Below are 19,503 nucleotides of genomic sequence, written 5' to 3' on the forward strand. Positions count from 1 at the left end.
CGGTAGTTGGAAATAACAGTTTTCCACAATGCCACCATGGTCATAACATCACACTGTGGGAGGGGTTTCACCACAATATCAGCTAAACAGACACACCCCCTCCCCCTCTGATCTATTCGAGAAAAGGTAAAGATTTCTTATAGGAATGGGGGTATCAGCTACCAGGGCTGTGGAGTCAGTACAAAAATCTTCCGACTCAAACTCTTTATGAAACCACCAACTCTGACTCCAACTCCAGGTACCCAAACTGACTCCAATCCATCGACTCAGACTCAGTGTTCTCCCCAGAAATTTTTTCCAGCCGGGTGGCATGAAATAGTAGCCGGGTGGCATAAAAAAGTAGCCGGGTGGGGCGAGATGAGAGAATGCAGGGCTGGCCCTTCTCTACACAACTCTGCTTACAGCATAGGAGGAGGTGAGCAGATGAGAGCCGGGTGCTGACCAAAACTAGCCGGGTGGAGCACCCAGCTAAAAGAGCCTGGGGAGAACACTGCAGACTCCTTAGTCTAATACTTATCAGGGCTGTGGCTTTTGTACAAAATCATCCGACTCAGTTTATGAAATCACCTACTCCGACTCCGGGTACCCAAAATTGCTCAGACTCAGACTCCATAGCCCTGTCAGCTACTGATTGGAATGAAGTTCCTTGGTTACAGTTCCTCTTTAAAGTGACCAATTAATAAAAAACCTGATTTTTACTTACCCGGGGCTTCCTCCAGCCCCATAAGCATAGATGCGTCCCTCGCCGTCCTCAGTGCCGCCGTAAGCGGCTGTGTGACGTCAGCAGGGGGCCTTCTGCGCATGCGCAGAAGGCCCCGGCTGACGTCAGACTGAGCAGTCTACTGGGGTTTGATTGCGGCTGAATGGAAGATTCCGGGCAGACCGCGGGGGCTTGCGTAAGGACGACGAGGGACGCATCCATGCTTATGGGGCTGGAGGAAGCCCCGGGTAAGTAAAAAAACCAGGCTTTTTATTCATATCTGGTTCTCTTTAAAGGGTGTGCCACACAGCTCCCACTGTGAATCGAGCCTAATAAAAGATATTGATATAGATGGCTGTTTCACAACAGCTTTTAGTTTATATCTGTTACCAGCTATGATTTTCCAAAACAGTAAACCCAAACTGCTCTTCTCTGCAATAGTACTCGGTATAGTATATAGTTGCCATGACACAAAGCACAAACTTCCACCCGCCACATGACTCATTTAGCTGCAAAGAGCAGAGGATTGTTGGTTAATTCCATCACCTGCTAAGGAAACGCTCGTTCACTTAACTTTCACCAGATTTAAAGGACCCCTCAACAACAAGAATGTGTCTTGCTTACTGTGCCGATCTACTGCCTTCTACAGGGAGTGCAGAATTATTAGGCAAATGAGTATTTTGACCACATCATCCTCTTTATGCATGTTGTCTTAACTCCAAGCTGTATAGGCTCGAAAGCCTACTACCAATTAAGCATATTAGGTGATGTGCATCTCTGTAATGAGAAGGGGTGTGGTCTAATGACATCAACACCCTATATCAGGCGTGCATAATTAGGCAACTTCCTTTCCTTTGGCAAAATGGGTCAAAAGAAGGACTTGACAGGCTCAGAAAAGTCAAAAATAGTGAGCTATCTTGCAAAGGGATGCAGCACTCTTAAAATTGCAACGCTTCTGAAGCGTGATCATCGAACAATCAAGCGTTTCATTCAAAATAGTCAACAGGGTCGCAAGAAGCATATGGAAAAACCAAGGCGCAAAATAACTGCCCATGAACTGAGAAAAGTCAAGCGTGCAGCTGCCATGATGCCACTTGTCATTAGTTTGGCCATATTTCAGAGCTGCAACATCACTGGAGTGCCCAAAAGCACAAGGTGTGCAATAGTCATAGACATGGCCAAGGTAAGAAAGGCTGAAAGACGACCACCACTGAACAAGACACACAAGCTGAAACGTCAAGACTGGGCCAAGAAATATCTCAAGACTGATTTTTCTAAGGTTTTATGGACTGATGAAATGAGAGTGAGTCTTGCTGGGCCAGATGGATGGGCCCGTGGCTGGATTGGTAAAGGGCAGAGAGCTCGAGTCCGACAAACGCCAGCAAGGTGGAGGTGGAGTACTGGTTTGGGCTGGTATCAAAGATGAGCTTGTGGGGCCTTTTCGGGTTGAGGATTGAGTCAAGCTCAACTCCCAGTCCTACTGCCAGCTTCTGGAAGACACCTTCTTCAAGCAGTGGTACAGGAGGAAGTCTGCATCTTTCAAGAAAAACATGATTTTCATGCAGGACAATGCTCCATCACATGCGTCCAAGTACTCCACAGCGTGGCTGGAAAGAAAGGGTATAAAAGAAGAAAAACTAATGACATGGCCTCCTTGTTCACCTGATCTGAACCCCATTGAGAACCTGTGGTCCATCATAAAATTTGATATTTACAAGGAGGCAAAACAGTACACCTCTCTGAAAGTGTCTGGGAGGCTGTGGTTACTGCTGCACGCAATGTTGATGGTGAACAGATCAAAACACTGACAGAATCCATGGATGCCAGGCTTTTGAGTGTCCTTGCAAAAAAAGGTGGCTATATTGGTCACTGATTTGTTTTTGTTTTTGAATGTCGGAAATGTATATTTGTGAATGTTGAGATGTTATATTGGTTTCACTGGTAAAAATAATTGAAATGGGTATATATTTGTTTTTTGCTAAGTTGCCTAATAATTATGTACAGTGATAGTCACCTGCACACACAGATATCCCCCTAAATTAGCTAAAACTAAAAACCAACTAAAAGATACTTTCAAAAATATTCACCTTTGATATTAATGAGTTTTTTGGGTTCATTGAGAACATGGTTGTTCAATAATAAAATTATTCCTCAAAAATACAACTTGCCTAATAATTCTGCACTCCCTGTATACGTTAGCAGCTATGATGAATGAGATGTTCATTTTCTGAGTCAGTTGCAGTTACATTGCAAACTGAAACTGAGCCAACAGCAGCTACAGGGCTTGACTGGCACAGTTTCACATCGCATACCATCTCATTGATAATCTCTATTTATGAATCACTGACCCAGAGAAAAAGAAGATCAAATGTGCCACTGCCACTGACTCCACTGCCTACAGGCTAGGGATAGCTAATGAGATGCACATAGTTCCAAGTTGATGTAAATTTTACCGTAATTTTATGCAAACTTACACAGCTTGAAAATTGACAGCAGAAAAATGCATGCATTTGTCCATATTAAATTAGATTTAAACAAAAATAAAAGGACCCCCGTTTAGCCGTGGGATAGCGGCGTTTTAGCAGGGGCACACATGCCCCTGCTGAATATAAGCACTGAAGCGAGATTTATTCTCGCTTCAGTGTCTCTTTAAGGACTGCTGAATATAACGTCTACAAACTCCCTGCGCTAAAGTTACAGGTTTGGTCCTGAAATTCTACAGTTGTATACAGCTTGATGCAACAGTATTTGTCAAATCTGAATATTTCAGCAGTCTGATTACTCTGTAGACCACGTTCACTTTAAACGGCGATGGCCATGCGATAGGGAATGCACCGTGTACGAACGCATGCCATCTGCATTTGTATGCGTTGCATGGCTGATCCCATTCACTGAAAGTGAATGGGACAGCCGCGCGTTTTGTTAAAAAAATGCATGCAGCATGCGTTCGCGGACTGCACTGGCATGGAAGGGATGCAGTGTGAACATCAGGCAGCGCAGTCTATGCACTTCTGATGTCACGCGTTTCTGCCTCCCGCATGCATTGCCGAAACATGGACGGCAACACGTGCAATGTGACCGGGGCCATAGAGAATGGAATCCAGTAGACAAATATAGCATAAAAAAAAATAAAATAAAAAAAAATAAAAAAGAAAAGCCAAAAAGTGCTTCAGGTTTGGTTCACATATGACATAGCGTGAAAAAGTACAACGGTGCATTTGCGATTTTCTATTGCGTTTTTATTGCTTTTTTACGCAGATGCATTGTGTGCATTTTAATGCGTTTACGTTTTACTAATTTACTAATGTGTTTTGTATGCGTTTTTTAATATAAATGTAGGCAATTGATGAGGAAAACAATAGGAAGCGGAAAAAATAAATCTTTATTTTTTAATCAAAAACGCATTAAAAACCGCTTGCAAAACGCTATGTATATGCTTTACCATAGACTTTCATTATATGCGTTTTAGCAGCCAACCTGCATAATATGCAACACCACCAGCGTTTGAATAACGCATACTGTAAAAACAGTGCAACGCAGCTTCTTCTGCGTCCCATAGACTAACATTGCCGCATAAAACAGCGGTTTACGCTACACTAGCGTTTCTGCTATGTGTGCACCTAGCCTCAAAAGGATTTGGAGGGACTATTACACAACTTAATTATTCCAAGCAGCATTTGAATATTTATTACAGTAAGTTTAAAAAATGAATGAAGAGAATTGGCCACACAAGCATGGTGTTGGTGGTTTTGAAAATAGTATTATAAATGCAGCAAACGTACAGTTATGTCAGACCATAGCCAGAGTAGTCAGAGGGCACAGCAAGCGGCCTATTACAAGCGCAAATGTGACAATTCCCATCATCAACCAAGTATTAGGCCTGAAACCCACTAAGGCCTGGTGCACACCAGAGGAGTTTTTCTGAGCGTTTTGTGTTTTTAAATCTGCTGCTAATGTTATCCTATGTGTCTGTGCACACTGGAGCAATGAGGTTTTGTAAAAAAAACCCATAGCATTACATTGGGAAGAGCTTTTGAAACCTCTAAAAGCTCTTCCCAATGTAATGCTATGGGATTTTTTACAAAACCTCATTGCTCCAGTGTGCACAGACATATAGGATGACATTAGCAGCAGATTTAAAAACTCAAAACGCTCAGAAAAACTCCTCTGGTGTGCACCAGGCCTAAGGCTAAGTTCACAGTGGGACGTTAAAGTCGCACGTTAAAACAGCATTTAACGCAGAATAACTCACTACAATGAAAAATCAATGACCTGTTCACAGTGCACACGTTGCGTTAGTGTCTAATGCTGCACGCTAAGTAAAAGTACTGCATGCAGTGCGTTATACACGTTATTAGCTGCGTTAGACTGTTTGCACATGCTCAGTAATGAATTGGAAGCATACTTTTCATTGCCTGTATTTTTTACTGTATCTGCTGTATGTGACGGTAACGCTGCGTTGCCACTTTTTGGGCGCGTTGCATTGTAAGCTTGCGGTGCGACTTTAACGTGGCATCAAAACGCAACGTCCCACTGTGAATCTAGCCTAAGAGTGCTTTTCTGTGCGCTTTGTGATTTGAAAAGCTCTTGCTAATGTAATGCTATGGCTGTGATCCCACTAGAGCGATGCGATTTTATAAAAATCCCCCATAGCATTGCATCTTTTTCAAATCACTAGCGCCTAGAAAAGGCTGCTAGTGGGTTTGAGCCCTTACAACATTCATAAATACACTCATACATTACTAAGTGCAGATTTTCTTCCTTAACCCCTTCGGGACCAGCACCCTCTGGTCCTTAAAGGGAACCTTAACTGAGAGGGATGTGGATGTTTCCTTTTAAACAATACCAGTTGCCTGGCATCCTGCTGATCTCGTTGGCTGAAATAGTGGCTGAATCACACACCTGAAACAAGCATGCAGCTAATCCAGTCTGACTTCAGTCAGAGCACCTGATCTGCATGCTTGTTAAGGGCCTGTGGCAAAAACTATTAGATACACAGGATCAGCAGGACAGCCAGGCAACTGGTATTTTAAAAGGAAAAATCCATATCCTCAGTTTAGGTTCCTTTTAAGGACCAGAGGGTGCTGGTCCAGCAAACCGCCGCAAGTTACCGTCGCTCCCGCCGGACACGTCGCTCTGTCCCCGCCGCAGGCTGCTCTCTGCCGTCGCTATGACGGCAGAGCGCTGTGCGCCGGTCAGGAGCCGCTTTCATTGGCTCCTGACCCTGTCATTCCATGTAAGCCAATGGGAACGGCTTACATGGAGTGACAGGGTCAGGAGCTAATGAAAACTGCTCCTGCCCGGCTCACAGTGCTCTGCCGTCATAGAGGCGGCAGGGCAGCACATTGCGGTGGGGGCAGAGCGGACAGAGCGGCGGGGACGGGCGGTCAATGGGACGTAGAGTTTACATCCTGTATGAACCGCAGCGCCCCCTGCCTGCCGTAGATTCATACTCGCTCGGTCCGCAGGTAGTTAATTCTAAGTAAATCAGAAAACTTTTTTTCTACAAAAAAAGAAAACAATGGCAAGAAAAATACATTAAATCTAATGACTTAAAAGCATGGCAAGACCCTGAAAGAACCATTTTCTCATTTTCTGTTGCTTTTCCCAGAAACAATTAGGAGAAAACATTTATTGCAAACATTCATTTCAAGGAGTGTCACTGATCAGTAAACTCTTATAAATGATGTCGATGTAGGTAACAAAAACACATGCTGAGCCTGCAAGAGCTATGTTCTCATCCAAAGATAGAACTGTAAAGGTGGCCACTTATGATCCAATCTTTTTCATCCAATTTTACCAAATCTATCTAGTATAAGGGTAAAATTAGTGAGTCTACTGAATACTGTAGATAGTTCCCTTATATCACATAGAAATGATAAGATTAGATGTAAAATATTTGCTCAATAGTGACATCAGCACTGGGATAGGTTCACACACAAAAAAGCAGCCCTTTCTGTAATGCAGAGCAGATAGTGAACAGGCATTCTAGGTCATCTGTAGGATCCATTCAGACATTAGTAAATGCATTAAAAACTGCACTGAAAATATAATTGCTCTTTTTTTTAATAATAATTTACTAATAAAGTTCTATGCACAGAGAGAGATACTGCTTGCTTGGCACTTGAAAAAAGCCATTACTTCCCACAATGCAATGATGTTCACAGACCGCAAACTGACAGGACCCTGGTCATGACATCACTCTGTGGGAGAGGTTTCATCACAACATCAGCCATACAGACCACCCAGAGTCTCTAAGTTTCTTCACATTTTTATTCAGTCATTTTGTTCACACCACTGAGTTAAGTCTGAAAGTCTACACCAGGGCTGCGGAGTTGGAGTCTGAGCCTAGGAGTATGGGCAATTTCGGGCACCCGGAGTTATTGATTTAATAAACTGAGGAGTCAGAGTCAGATGATTTTGTACAAACTTCAAAGCCCAGTTAAGTATTAGACTAAGGAGTTGGAGTCGAGGAGTCGGGCCATTTTGGGTACCCGGAGTCGGAGTTGTGGTTTCATAAACTGAGGAGTCGGAGTTGTAGTCGGAAGATTTTTGTACTGACTCCACAGCCCTGGTCTGCACTCCAACTACATCGGAGTTTTTTAATTTAAAATTCATTGTGGTAATGTATACAACCAAAATTAGAGAAAAAAAAAAAAGTTGTCTGTCCAGATATTTATGGGCCTAATGCTAGGTACACACAATGACATTTTTCAGCAGATTTACTATCTGATTTTCCAACTCTCATTCACTTCTATGAGAAATCGATCAGAAAACCGATCAAAAATAAGATCGGTCATAATGGAAATTATCTGTCGAACCATCTATCTGCCAAACTATCTTATGGTGTGTACCTAGCATAACTGTATAAGCATTAATCCCTATTGTACATGATAAGACATGCAATCACTGTGTTGGACAGGCTGAAAGGCACAGCTGAAGAGACTATAAATAAGCCTATAAGCATCTTATAGTTTCCGTGTCACACACGTCTTTCCTCTAACTCCTTGTGCGCCACCACACACCCAGGAGATACAAACTGAACCATGTGTACAACAAGTCCGGTTATCAGAACAGGCCCTTTGTGTTGGTTTGCGGTTCTTAGGAGACTTCCCCTCTGCACAATGTGTTTCCTCAGACACTCTCTACTGCTTGGGTGTGATGTGCACTTATCAGGAAAAGACAAGGAAATGCATAACTTCCGCAATATACAGGTAGGACAACTGAACTAATGCTGGGAATACACGGTTCGTTTTTGCCTTCGTTTAAACCTTCGTTTCGATTGTGCCTTTTGTCCTTTTCGATCCCGAAATAATCAGTCATACGGTTAATATCACCACCCACGGTTTAGTTTTTTTTTCCGATTCTGATGGTTTCGTTTTTCCAATGATCGAAGGCTGCAAAGAAACGAAACGAAAATCCCTTTTTACAGGGACGGACTAGCATAAACGAATATATAATCGATCTGAACAGCCATCAAGCCTACCAATGGCTCGATTAGATGGATAAAGAGAGATAATATCAAACATGTTCGATCACTAGTCGTTCGTTTTTGGGGTCTATTAATCGAAACTATAATGAGATTATGACTATTTTCACATACGTTTTCAACACTCGATTCGTTTACCGAACGAATCGAAGGTTTAAACGAAGGCAAAAACGAACCGTGTATTCCCAGCATAAGAGCTAAAGTATTCAGGGCTGCTACACAAATGTAATTAGGTAATAGGATAATTTGGCAAGCCTGATGACTGGTAATAGTAAGGGCATCCTGTTCTGAACAGCAGCAAGCAATATTCTACTTAGTCACTAAACTCTGAGTCATTGGTTCCTTCAAGAAAGAAAAACTGCAGCAAATCCAAATTCTGAGTAAATAAAACATAACATGGATCGTTGCTACAGGAAACAGCTCAGGGATTTCTGAGTCAGAGCCCTCAACACTGCAGCCTTAAATGAGGCAAATAGAACGCATCTGTAAGTTTCCCTTTCCAAGCTCACGTCACCCAATGTGCTTTCTACACGTGAAAGTTCAAGTTACAAGAATGTGAAACTGCAACCAGAGTCTAGGAGAGCCTTTAGCTAGCAGCCACTGTCCATAGGAATCTGGAAATACAGGTGGGTCCAGAAACCTCACTATACTAGGTACAGGTAAAAAGAACATGATATATCCTAACAATGTTCAGATTCCAAGTGGATAAACATAGAAGCCATTGCATTTAGGAAGGCCATAGCTTTGTCGGCTGAGGAAAACTGGGTTAAAGGACAACTGTAATGAGAGGTATATAGAGGCTGCCATATTTATTTCCGTTTAAAGAATATCAGTTGCCTGGCTATCCTGCTGATCCTCTGCCTCTAATACTTTTAGACCCTGAACAAGCATATGCAGATCAGGTGTTTCTGACGGTCGGATCTGACAAGAATAGCCACATGCTTGTTTCTGGTGTGATTCAAACACTACTGCAGCCAAATAGGCCAGCGGGGCAGCCAGGCAACTGGTATTATTTAGGACAGTCATAATTGATGCGCATGACAATTCGCTTAATCGCGCACATGTACTCACGCAGTAAAACTGCAAAAACCATGACCCGTCGCGGAAAAGATTAAAAAAAAAAAAATCACTGGTGGCGGGTGAAACACGACATGGGCACATAGCTTTAGATATACAGCTCTGAGGATCATGCAGAACCAAAACCAGCTCCAAACAGTTACGGTCCATAAGCCATGAATGGCCACTGTATGATAGGGATTCTACTTTGGTCGGAGTTTGTCTTTAAAGTGAAAGGATGTGCATATTCACCGTGAAGCAGAGTGTGGGAATGTTAGCCGAGTACTGATAACAAAACAGGTTATTTTTGTATGGGTTTCTACAAAACAGCCTTCCTCAAACACAAAGGCTATCATTCATAAAGAGGCTGTCGGTAAGGGGAATCAGTGCGGGAAAACACCGCTGGCGGTATTTTAGACTTCTGGGTGGGCATTCACAGAAAAGTATCCATGTGCGGTAGCACTGCGGAGATTCCCCGAACTAGGCTGGCGATAGGCAGGCGGTAGGCAGGTGGAGACACGGAAGCTGCAGAGTTGATACATTTCTCCGTGTTCCGCTCTGCTGCAGCTGCCTGGGAGGTCTGTGTGTCTCCATTCACTTGCATTGGTATCGCCACATCAGAGGGAGCGGGACTTCCCGACCTGACACCGCTTGCGGTGTTCTTCATGAATGAACATTTTGCTACATTTGTTCCGATAATCACCGCACAAGGCGGTGATTTATCACTCTGCTCGTTAGTGTCATTTTTTCATGCGGAAAGAGCCTTTATGAATGCTGACTTTGCCGAGTGGTCGGTAAAGTCAGCTGTTTTTAGCATTTCCGCATGCGGAAATGCTTTATGAATGATAGCCAAAGTGCAGAAACAAACAAACGAACAATTGGAGTTTTACCTGCAGAGTCTACATAAAATAAATTGTTCCTGTCCGGGAATTATCCATTGTGTGCAGCCATTTTTAAACAGTTACTCACGGTAATGTCAACAAAGCGGTGCCGCAGCAGGCTAAAGAGGTTTCTCAGCGTAAAAAAATAAATAAAAACGGCAATCTCTTTCTGTTGAGGCAAAGCCCCGCCAATTAGCATATCACCCATGTGTAAAGTTGCTTTCATCTCACATCATACCGTTCTCAGTTGTCTCGTCCTCTCAGATATTGAGCAAATAAACAGGTAAATGGAGCGATACTAGTTTGAGCTGAGAAAACACGTCATTCCAGCTATCGCTAATGTTGGCCATGCTTCAGCAGATTATTTTGGATCTTCCTGGTAAAAAGGAGGAATCATCAGCTACATAGTAGTGAGTATTAAGTTCAAAGGCGGGACACCCACTGTGAAGGAGGAAGTATGAAGAGAATGAATTGCAGCCTGGAGCGCAGCAGCAAGAGGCGGTCCTAAAGGTAAATTAACGCCACAAAATCAGGAAATAGACTACTTGGCAGAAATTAAATTGTTTTTAGTGTGAAATTTGGGCACTTTAACAACCTCCCCCCCCCCCATGGCTAGTACTAACCCCCCCCCATGCCTAACCTTAACCACCACGCCAAATCTTGAAAATGAAGCCCCCCACCTAACCTTAACCCCACCCACCCCGACCCCACTGCCACAAAAATAAATAAATAACCCACACTACAAAAGATAAATTATCAGACCCACAAAAACAATAATTGACACCGTGCGTGTATATAAATTATTTTCAGTGTGAAATTTGGGCGCCGGGTCGCCCACTATGAAAATCTGAAACTACAAATAGTGGGCACATTTATTCGAAAACCTAAATGCAATTCTACATTTCTGTCTAAAGCCAAGTAGTATGCACAGACTAGGTATTTACTCACAGAAGTCTGTGCATAGCTGAAAACCACTAGAGGAAATACGAGTTTGTAACTACAACAAGTAGCCTGTGTGGCAAGGACATCAGATTGACTGACCTATCCTATCTGGCTGCTGTTAAAGTGGATCCGAGGTGAACTTTTACTCATTGCATAATTGTGTTCCTTTCCTATTGTTTGTTTATAGGGCAATTCTCAAGCCAAATACTTTGTTTGTTTTAATACTCTAATTCCCTATAAACTAAATAAACCATGCCCACAGGTTTTCAGAGAGCCTTGGCAGTAGCATGGACTCATGGGAGCTCAGTCTGGGCAGGAGTAGGAGGTGGTGTTACTAGCCATTGATTTCAGAGGCAGATGGGAGGAGGGAGGGATTAGGTTTTTTCCACAGGTTGAGTGCTCAAGATACAGATAAGCCTGCCTCTGTGTAATGTTTACAAACATGGCTGCTGCCATTGTATCACAGGAAGAAATAATTTTCTATTAAAGCTGTTTACAGCTAGATTTGCTATGTAAACTAAACTTTAGATAAGATATATAGACAAGTTACTTGTTATAGTTAGTTTTTCATCTCGGATCCGCTTTAACTTCAGCTGTGTTTCCCATTCCTTTCTGGCATCAAAATAACAGTAGCTTCTTCAAGGATTAGCGTTCCAGAGTGATCATCAGTTCCTGAGGTATGGAGTTCTGTGGCCTGGACAGCCAAAAACTGAATTAGAATAGACTACCTTTAGCTATTACAATAGACTACCTTGTCACCAGCCCATAAAAACAATTTTACTGCAGAAGAAAAAGCCCTAATGTCTGTTTTAGCGCTAGCTATTTTGTAGCAATTTTCTACTGATTTTTCACAACCAATTTTAACAGCACCTCTGCTTTTCTACACATGTTGTAGAATCGCAATTGCTCGTAAAATGCTACATTGCAGTGATTTCATGATTTAAAACAAAAATTATTTGGCAGGTGAAGTAGCCCATAATTTTTCATTGACCAAGCGCTTTTCAAAACACTGGATCAGAAAATATTTTGATGTGAAACAGCTGTAAGTACCAGGACTGTGGAGTCGGAGTCGTGGAGTTGGAGCAATTTTGGGTGCCTGGAGTCGGAGTCGGTAAAAAATGCACCGACTCAGACTCCTAATGAATGTAAACTAAAATAGAAAATGATACATTTTTATTTCTCAGATAATAGTCATCAAATAATTTATATATACAGTAATAGCTATGCTTAGTCAACAAAAATGAAATAAACCAATCAAAATTAGTTACTTGTGCTGCTTCAATAAAGCAGTCACCGCATTTTTAAAGTCAGATATACATATCTGATTGTTACTGTACATACAGTATATATGATGAGTACACAGGAATCTCATATATACTAAACAACATCTATGCTGTAAGAATAAAGCCTGATGTGTAGCCGTGTCACTAATAGAGATGGGCCATGAGATGGAAATAATTCTGCGTTGATGCCGATTTATGCAAATGTATGCACTCTTTGCTCATGAAATCAAATAATTTGATATGTTAAAATTTGGTTTGGTGACTACGAATTAAAGGGTACCTGAGACGAATGAAAAGAAAAGTTTTATACATACCTGGGGCTTCCTCCAGCCCCCTTCAGGCTAATCAGTCCCTCGCTGTCCACCTCCACCACTTGGATCTTCTGCTATGAGTCCCAGTAATTCAGCCAGTCAGGCTACGTGCCACTCCTACAGCCAGCTTTCTGCACCTGCGCAATAGTGCTGCACAGGTGTAGTACGCTCCCGGCAGCGGAGTGAGTGCATGCGCACTACGCCAGACTGGCTCAAGTACCTGGACTCAGCAGAAGATCCAGGTGGCAGAGGAGGACAGCGAGGGACGGATTAGCCTAAAGGGGGCTGGAGGAAGCCCCAGGTATGTATAAAAACTTAAATTTCATCTGTCTCAGGTTTACTTTGTTACACAGTAGTACTATACTCTACATATGCACTCCCCACAGAGCTGCAGGGAATACACTGAGAATGTTGTGCACATTGAACTTAGAGGTGTTGTCTATCACCCATAAACCTGGTTCAGATTGTGCATGAAGAATGTGTGATAGAGGAAGAATCTCCTCATTCCCCTGCAGAGTACCTGCACATCACTCTTACATGTACCCACAGTCACATTGCCTAGGGCCTGATAGATGTTTTTTTGTTCCTGTCTGTACCTTTTACAAGTACTCTTACCAAAGACTAGTTTTAGTTATGACTAAAGAGAATAAATATGGCAGTCTACATATCCTCACTTCAGTTGTCTCTTAAAATTAAAAAAGCGTTGGCAGTTAAGAGACAAATTTCATGTTACATACTTTAAATCAACAAGTTACTGTGGTTACACTACATATTATGAACCACCTTAATTTCCTGTGGCCAATACCTAGCTGCAGCTCGTGGTTAAAATACACTTGGTGTTAAAAGGCTTTTACGCAAGGGGCCTCTAGCATCACCAACCAGGATGTTTTCACACAAAAAAAAATAAAAAAAAATTTGTTGGTCCAGTTTCAACTCAGGCATGCCATTCTGTGACAGACTGTTTTAGCTTGCTGTACCTTGCTGAACTCCATGTGCCATGAATTATGTATGCAAACCTTGCTTCCTAATGCTAGGAATACAATTATACAATCTGAAGTAGATCAAACAACGTCTTCAGACTTGCAACTATTCTGCCCAACTATCATTTAAACTTGGTATGCTGGATGATAGTTGGGCGCGTGTACGCTGGCAAAAGACAAGACGTCCAACTGATAACAGGCTGGTTTGCCCAATCCAACCAGAGTATCAACCTGCCGAACTATCGTGCAGGTTGGTCACGTGTGTACAAGTAGTTTGAACAACTTGTTTTGGAATGTGGATTGTTAGTGCCCACACACTGTATTCTATATATTTAAATAATGTGCTGTCAAAGTGCTCAGGAAGAGCGCCATTATGCCAACCATCTTCTCCCCTCCACCAAGCTGATGTCCACGTTCAGAAACTCTGAATCAATCTTGTTTTGATTGAAATGCACTTGAGGAGCCGTGGCCTAATTGGTGGCTGCCAAGCACGGGCATCAGCGACGCAGGTGAAGGTTTCCAGAAGAGCTTCGGCAGACTTCAGAAGCATGGCCATGACTGCGTTCTGGAAGAGTGGGGCGGAGAGCAACCTTTATCCCAATTACCCCATATCAGGTAGAGTACATAACCCCAAGACCTCACTGATCATGCAGGATTTAGGCAGAGCTTGGCATGACATACTGGAGGTACTCTTTAATACGCTCTGTAAGGCGCTGTAGAATAGGTTGGAGCTAATAAACCGAAATTGCAACACAAATGCACACAACACACATCTATTTGCATACATTTAAGATCAAGGGAAGCACCTAAACCATCTGAATTCCCCCAGCTCAGTTTCTATGAATCAAACCGCCAGAAGCCAAGAGAGCCAAGTGTTTCCTTCTCCAAGTCACAGCTCAATGACCACAAATATGAAATGTGACACCTAATGTGGCTCTACCTCTGTCTGCTATAAATTTGGTAAGACTTCAAACAGTATTTACTAAACAGCCACATAAAAGTATTTCTACATAAAACAAAGCTGTCACATAAGAAGAATGCAGCTCCCGCACTAAATCCATTCTGAATACAAATTTACACATGAACATACAGAAACTTCATACAGAGCACTTACTTCAATGGAAAGAGGAAAGCTCAATGCAGATACTGATAGTGTTTACTTGTCAGGCAGGAAATGACAAAAGGGCAAGATTCCAACTCCTAAAATCACAATACCACTCTAGCCCCACCCTAACCAGATTTGGCCAACAGAGTCTCTAAAGCTCCGTATCTATCTGACGATATTTGTAGCAATTTTACCAGACACCGTGGAATATCGCTTAACAATTGTGTTAAATGATGTTAACCCCGTGGCGATCTCGTCCCGTTAAAGAAAACCTAGACTGAAAATTAAAAGTCAAAATAAGCATACACAATTTATACTTACCTTCCATGTAGTCTACTCCTCAGTGTCTTTCTCCTGTCCTGTTTGTTCACTGTGATCAAGGGAATTTTCCGTCCTCTATTTTGAAAATGGCCATTACCCATAACAGCTTTCTGGTCAGCACACAGTTAAACTGTAACATCGCCCACTTGAGCCATAGGGAAACATTGACATTACCTGGTACATCAGTTTTCCTCTCAGCTATAACTGACAGCAACTGATATTTTACTGACAGCAACTGATATATTTCAGATCTGACAAAATATTGTCAGAACTGGAAGGGATCATTGTCAGAAGAAAATGGTGAGCTTCTGAGAGGAACTGATGGCAAGGTAACTATGTAATGTTCATTTGAAGTTACCTCATGTGTTTCTTTTAAATATTTTTACTCAGTACAGGTTCTCTTTAAGCGATGGACATGGTGGATCGGATCTTTAAGATCCCCGACTCCAAAGTACCGCGATTGCTTACTTCCCATTCCCACATCCTGTAGTCATGACGTCACAAGCAGAAAAGCGTCGCTTGATGACGGTCGCAAGACCTGTCTGTCGGGGAGTATGTAGTTAATGCCTGGTATACGCCATGTAATTTCTTGTCAGATAGACAGGTTAAATCTATTTCCGATCATTTTTCTGATCGACTTTATATAAAAGTCGGAAATCGGATCGGACCTGTCAGAAATAATCGATTCAACCCGTCTGACAGGAAATTGTACGGCATGTATAAGGCATTTGCTTTCTATTGCCCAAGATAGTGGTCTAATTTCTCTAACCAGTTTTGCGTGTAAGCACAGGAATAGTACAGGTTTCCCGTGATACTGGTCTTCCCATTCATTGAGCTGCTGCACTGCATCCCACTCACCAGTCCACTATTGTAGCTCTAAAACATTTATCTCAGTTGAGGCCCTACAGGTCGTCTGCCGGCCCATTGTGGTCTGTCGAGTGCGTGGCGGTAACTGCGAGCAATATTGGGAGGAGCAACGGAACCCCCGATGCTGTCCCCTCTAATGTTCAATGTGCCCTCAGTGCTTTGTGAACTATAAACATTACCTTTCTGTGTCCGCCGCTGGCTCCGGGCTCTGTCCACCATCCATACATGTGCCCCATGTGGCACGTGAATGGATGGAGGAAGGAGCCAGCAGAAGACGCCGACAGATATTTAGTGCACTGAACACAATGAACATTACGGGAGACAGCAAGGCTGATTCCGAGTCAATATCGGCATGACATTGATAGGGAATCGGCCTGCGCTGTATGGGCAGCCAACAGATCTCTCTCTAATCAGATTTTCTTAACTTCAGATTAGATTGAAAGGCTATTTGTCTCTTCGTAGAATTGGCCCATCATCACTAGATGTATGGCTACCTTTAGATTGGACCTGAGCTCTTGCACAGGACAGAAGGAAAACAGAGAAAAGCACCCCAAATGTATTTAAAGAGTTTAGCCTGTCTAATTCCTCCTCATCTGTGACGAATCACAAGTTGTGATCTGATCACTCCCATGTCACATGATTGCCTATGGCAGAGATGACAGATAAGCCGCATTTGAAAGCACAGGCTGTTAACAATATGCCTGCTTCCATGAATCAGGAAGTAGAAACAGTGCAGATTTATTTTAGGATTTGTATCAGCTGTAACAAAAAAGTTTTTCGTTTAAGGGTTATTATGCTGTTGTGTTTCTGTTAGAGCAGAGAGGACTTCTGAATTCAGGTCCACAATCAGTTTTCAGTGACTTTGAAAGGTTTATTGAATCACATCCTATTAAAAAATGACAAGCTTTAATTCATGATTAAACTAGTTTTTCCCAAGGGCTCCAGTCCTGAGTTTCATCTCTCGTCTCGCAACTCACTCACGGGCCATTCTCAATGTAGAATGCCAGGCCTAATGGAAGCTCCATTCTCAATGTAGCATGCCAGGCCTAATGGAAGCTCCATTCTCAATGTAGAATGCCAGGCCTAATGGAAGCTCCATTCTCAATGTAGCATGCCAGGCCTAATGGAAGCTCCATTCTCAATGTAGCATGCCAGGCCTAATGGAAGCTCCATTCTCAATGTAGAATGCCAGGCCTAATGGAAGCTCCATTCTCAATGTAGCATGCCAGGCCTAATGGAAGCTCCATTCTCAATGTAGAATGCCAGGCCTAATGGAAGCTCCATTCTCAATGTAGCATGCCAGGCCTAATGGAAGCTCCATTCTCAATGTAGCATGCCAGGCCTAATGGAAGCTCCATTCTCAATGTAGCATGCCAGGCCTAATGGAAGCTCCATTCTCAATGTAGCATGCCTGGCCTAAAAGCTCCTGTATATGTAAATGACCCCACAAACCAGCTAGGCAAACAAATCCAGTTGAAGAGGTTTCCTATCAGAACAGGTCTGTTTTCAAAAAGGTGATGAATCTGATTACTAAACCCTGCCTTGAATTTTGTAGAAATCATGAAAGAGAACAGTTTTACCCGAAACTAGGCTACAGTGAGATAGATCTAAAAGAACAAAAACAAAAAACAAGTGTAGAGCCCTCTGATCTCACACGATGGTCACTATAAACAATCACCAGAAAATACAGCTACATTGCAAGAGACTGAACTGCTGACAACAAACCTCTGCTGGCTGCAGAATACAGATTCCTTATTCCGGACAAGTTGACAGTCATGTGAGAATGTTATTTTGTTTTCTTTGAGGAATCGGTCAGCGAGACAGCTGCAGCACATGGTACTATGTGATCCGCTTTCCATAGCTGGAAAAGTGAGCAAAGTCCATGTGACAACAGCACGTTCTACGCTTCTACGACAGGGAATTTAACCGTTACTTAAAGCTGTATTAAACACTGCTTTTAAAATAAAAAAACAACACATTGATTAAAAGTGTATATGAATAACTCCTTAATTGCACATTCCGGAGTACAGTATGTACCGGTTTGATCCTGCAGCCCCTTATGCTGGGAATGCAGGGTTCGTTTCTGACGCTCGATTCTCGTCTCTATAGTTTTTGCCGCTCGATTCTGCAGTCAATTCTCTTATCTTCTGCTCGTTTTTCTCATCTTTTTCCATTCACTTCAATGAGAAATCAAGCGGCGAAAGCATTGAAAGGGAGATCGGACATATCGGAAATTAATCACCTAAAAAACGAACGGTGTATTCCCAACATTAGGGACCTATGCTTAGTATGTAGATTTTGCTGTGATTGCTGTGTTTTTCCTAAGATTTTCTGTGATTGCTGCGTTTTTGCTAAATTTGTGATTTTTAGTGCGAATGCGATTTTGGAGCAAACGCATTTTGTCATGTAGAAATGAGTTTAAGATGTATGCTTACCCTGGATAAATAAGAAAAGACAAGTATTTACCATGGTGCCAAGCTTTGGACACAGGGAATGGTGTTTAAGTGCAAACACACCTGTAATGTGTGTCGCTTGTTGGGGCGACATATCTGGGCCGGCCACTGCAGACGGGTGTCAGCTGTGTAGTTGGCACGCACTGTTATGCGGAGGGGCACAGGACGACGTCACGCAGCGCCTTCAAAGAAGATGGTTGCCTGTTGAGTGAGTCAGACCGCTCACGGGTTAGAGGCTGCCGTACATACGCTTGATTATCGGCTGAGGCAGTCATCTGTCAAGCGTGTGCATGAGCCATTACAAGAGCAAAGAAAGAGTGTCCGCACGATATCCCTTGCATCAGGTTCCTTTATTATGGACGTATCCACACCAAAACACACATCATGTAGCTGACATGTTTCGAACCAAACGGTTCTTACTCATAGCCATTACAGGTACAGTACAGTACAGTACAGTGAGGGTGCCTAATTTTTGTTTTTCTAATTCATCATATTTGGGGTTTAAAGAGGAACTCCAGTGAAAATAATTTAATATAAAAAGGTGCTTAATTTTTACAATAATTATGTATACATGATTTAGTCAGAGTTTGCTCATTGTAAAATCTTTCCTCTCCCAGATTCACATTCTGACATGTATTACATGGTGACATTGTTACTGTGGGCAGATTATGTAGCTGTTCTGGCTTTAACAGACAGCTATAAACAGCCATTTCCTGTGTGTGTCATTGTTACATTGTGGCAGTTTGCCCAGAGTACCGTAGGGTACCAGAGCCTCTTGTGGGAGGGGTTTCAGCACAAAATCAGTCATACAGCGCCCCCTGATGGTCTGTTTGTGAAAATCATTATATTTTTCATGTAAAAGTGGGTATCAGCTACTGATTGGGATAAAGTTCAATTCATGGTCGGAGTTTCTCTTTAAGCCTGCTTTAAAGCCTGGTTACACACCATGCAATTTTCACTTTATAGAGCCTACTAATCAGGGCTGTGGAGTCGGAGCAATTTTGGGCACCTGGAGTCAAAGTTGGAGTCGGTGATTTCATAAACTGATGAGTCAGATGATTTTTGTACCAAATCTACAGTTCTGGTAAGTATTAGACTAAGGAGTCTGAGTCATT

At 42.5% G+C, this 19,503-nt stretch overlaps 1 protein-coding gene across 8 annotated transcripts in view; it reads right to left on the reverse strand.

Moving 5' to 3' along the window:
* Positions 1–19,503, reverse strand: part of SGMS1 (sphingomyelin synthase 1) — a 419,472-nt gene that overhangs the window by 64,723 nt on the left and 335,246 nt on the right. Inside the window, exon 2 of one of the 8 annotated variants that reach the window (XM_068258844.1) lies at positions 11,619–11,762. The exons of the other annotated variants lie outside the window; for them this stretch is intronic. The gene's annotated coding sequence lies outside the window, so the exon portion shown is untranslated. The remainder of the gene's footprint in view (positions 1–11,618; positions 11,763–19,503) is intronic. 8 annotated transcript variants of the gene reach the window in all.

The sequence above is a fragment of the Hyperolius riggenbachi genome, chromosome 10 (assembly GCF_040937935.1).
Source record: "Hyperolius riggenbachi isolate aHypRig1 chromosome 10, aHypRig1.pri, whole genome shotgun sequence".
Classification (NCBI taxonomy): Eukaryota; Metazoa; Chordata; class Amphibia; order Anura; family Hyperoliidae; genus Hyperolius; species Hyperolius riggenbachi.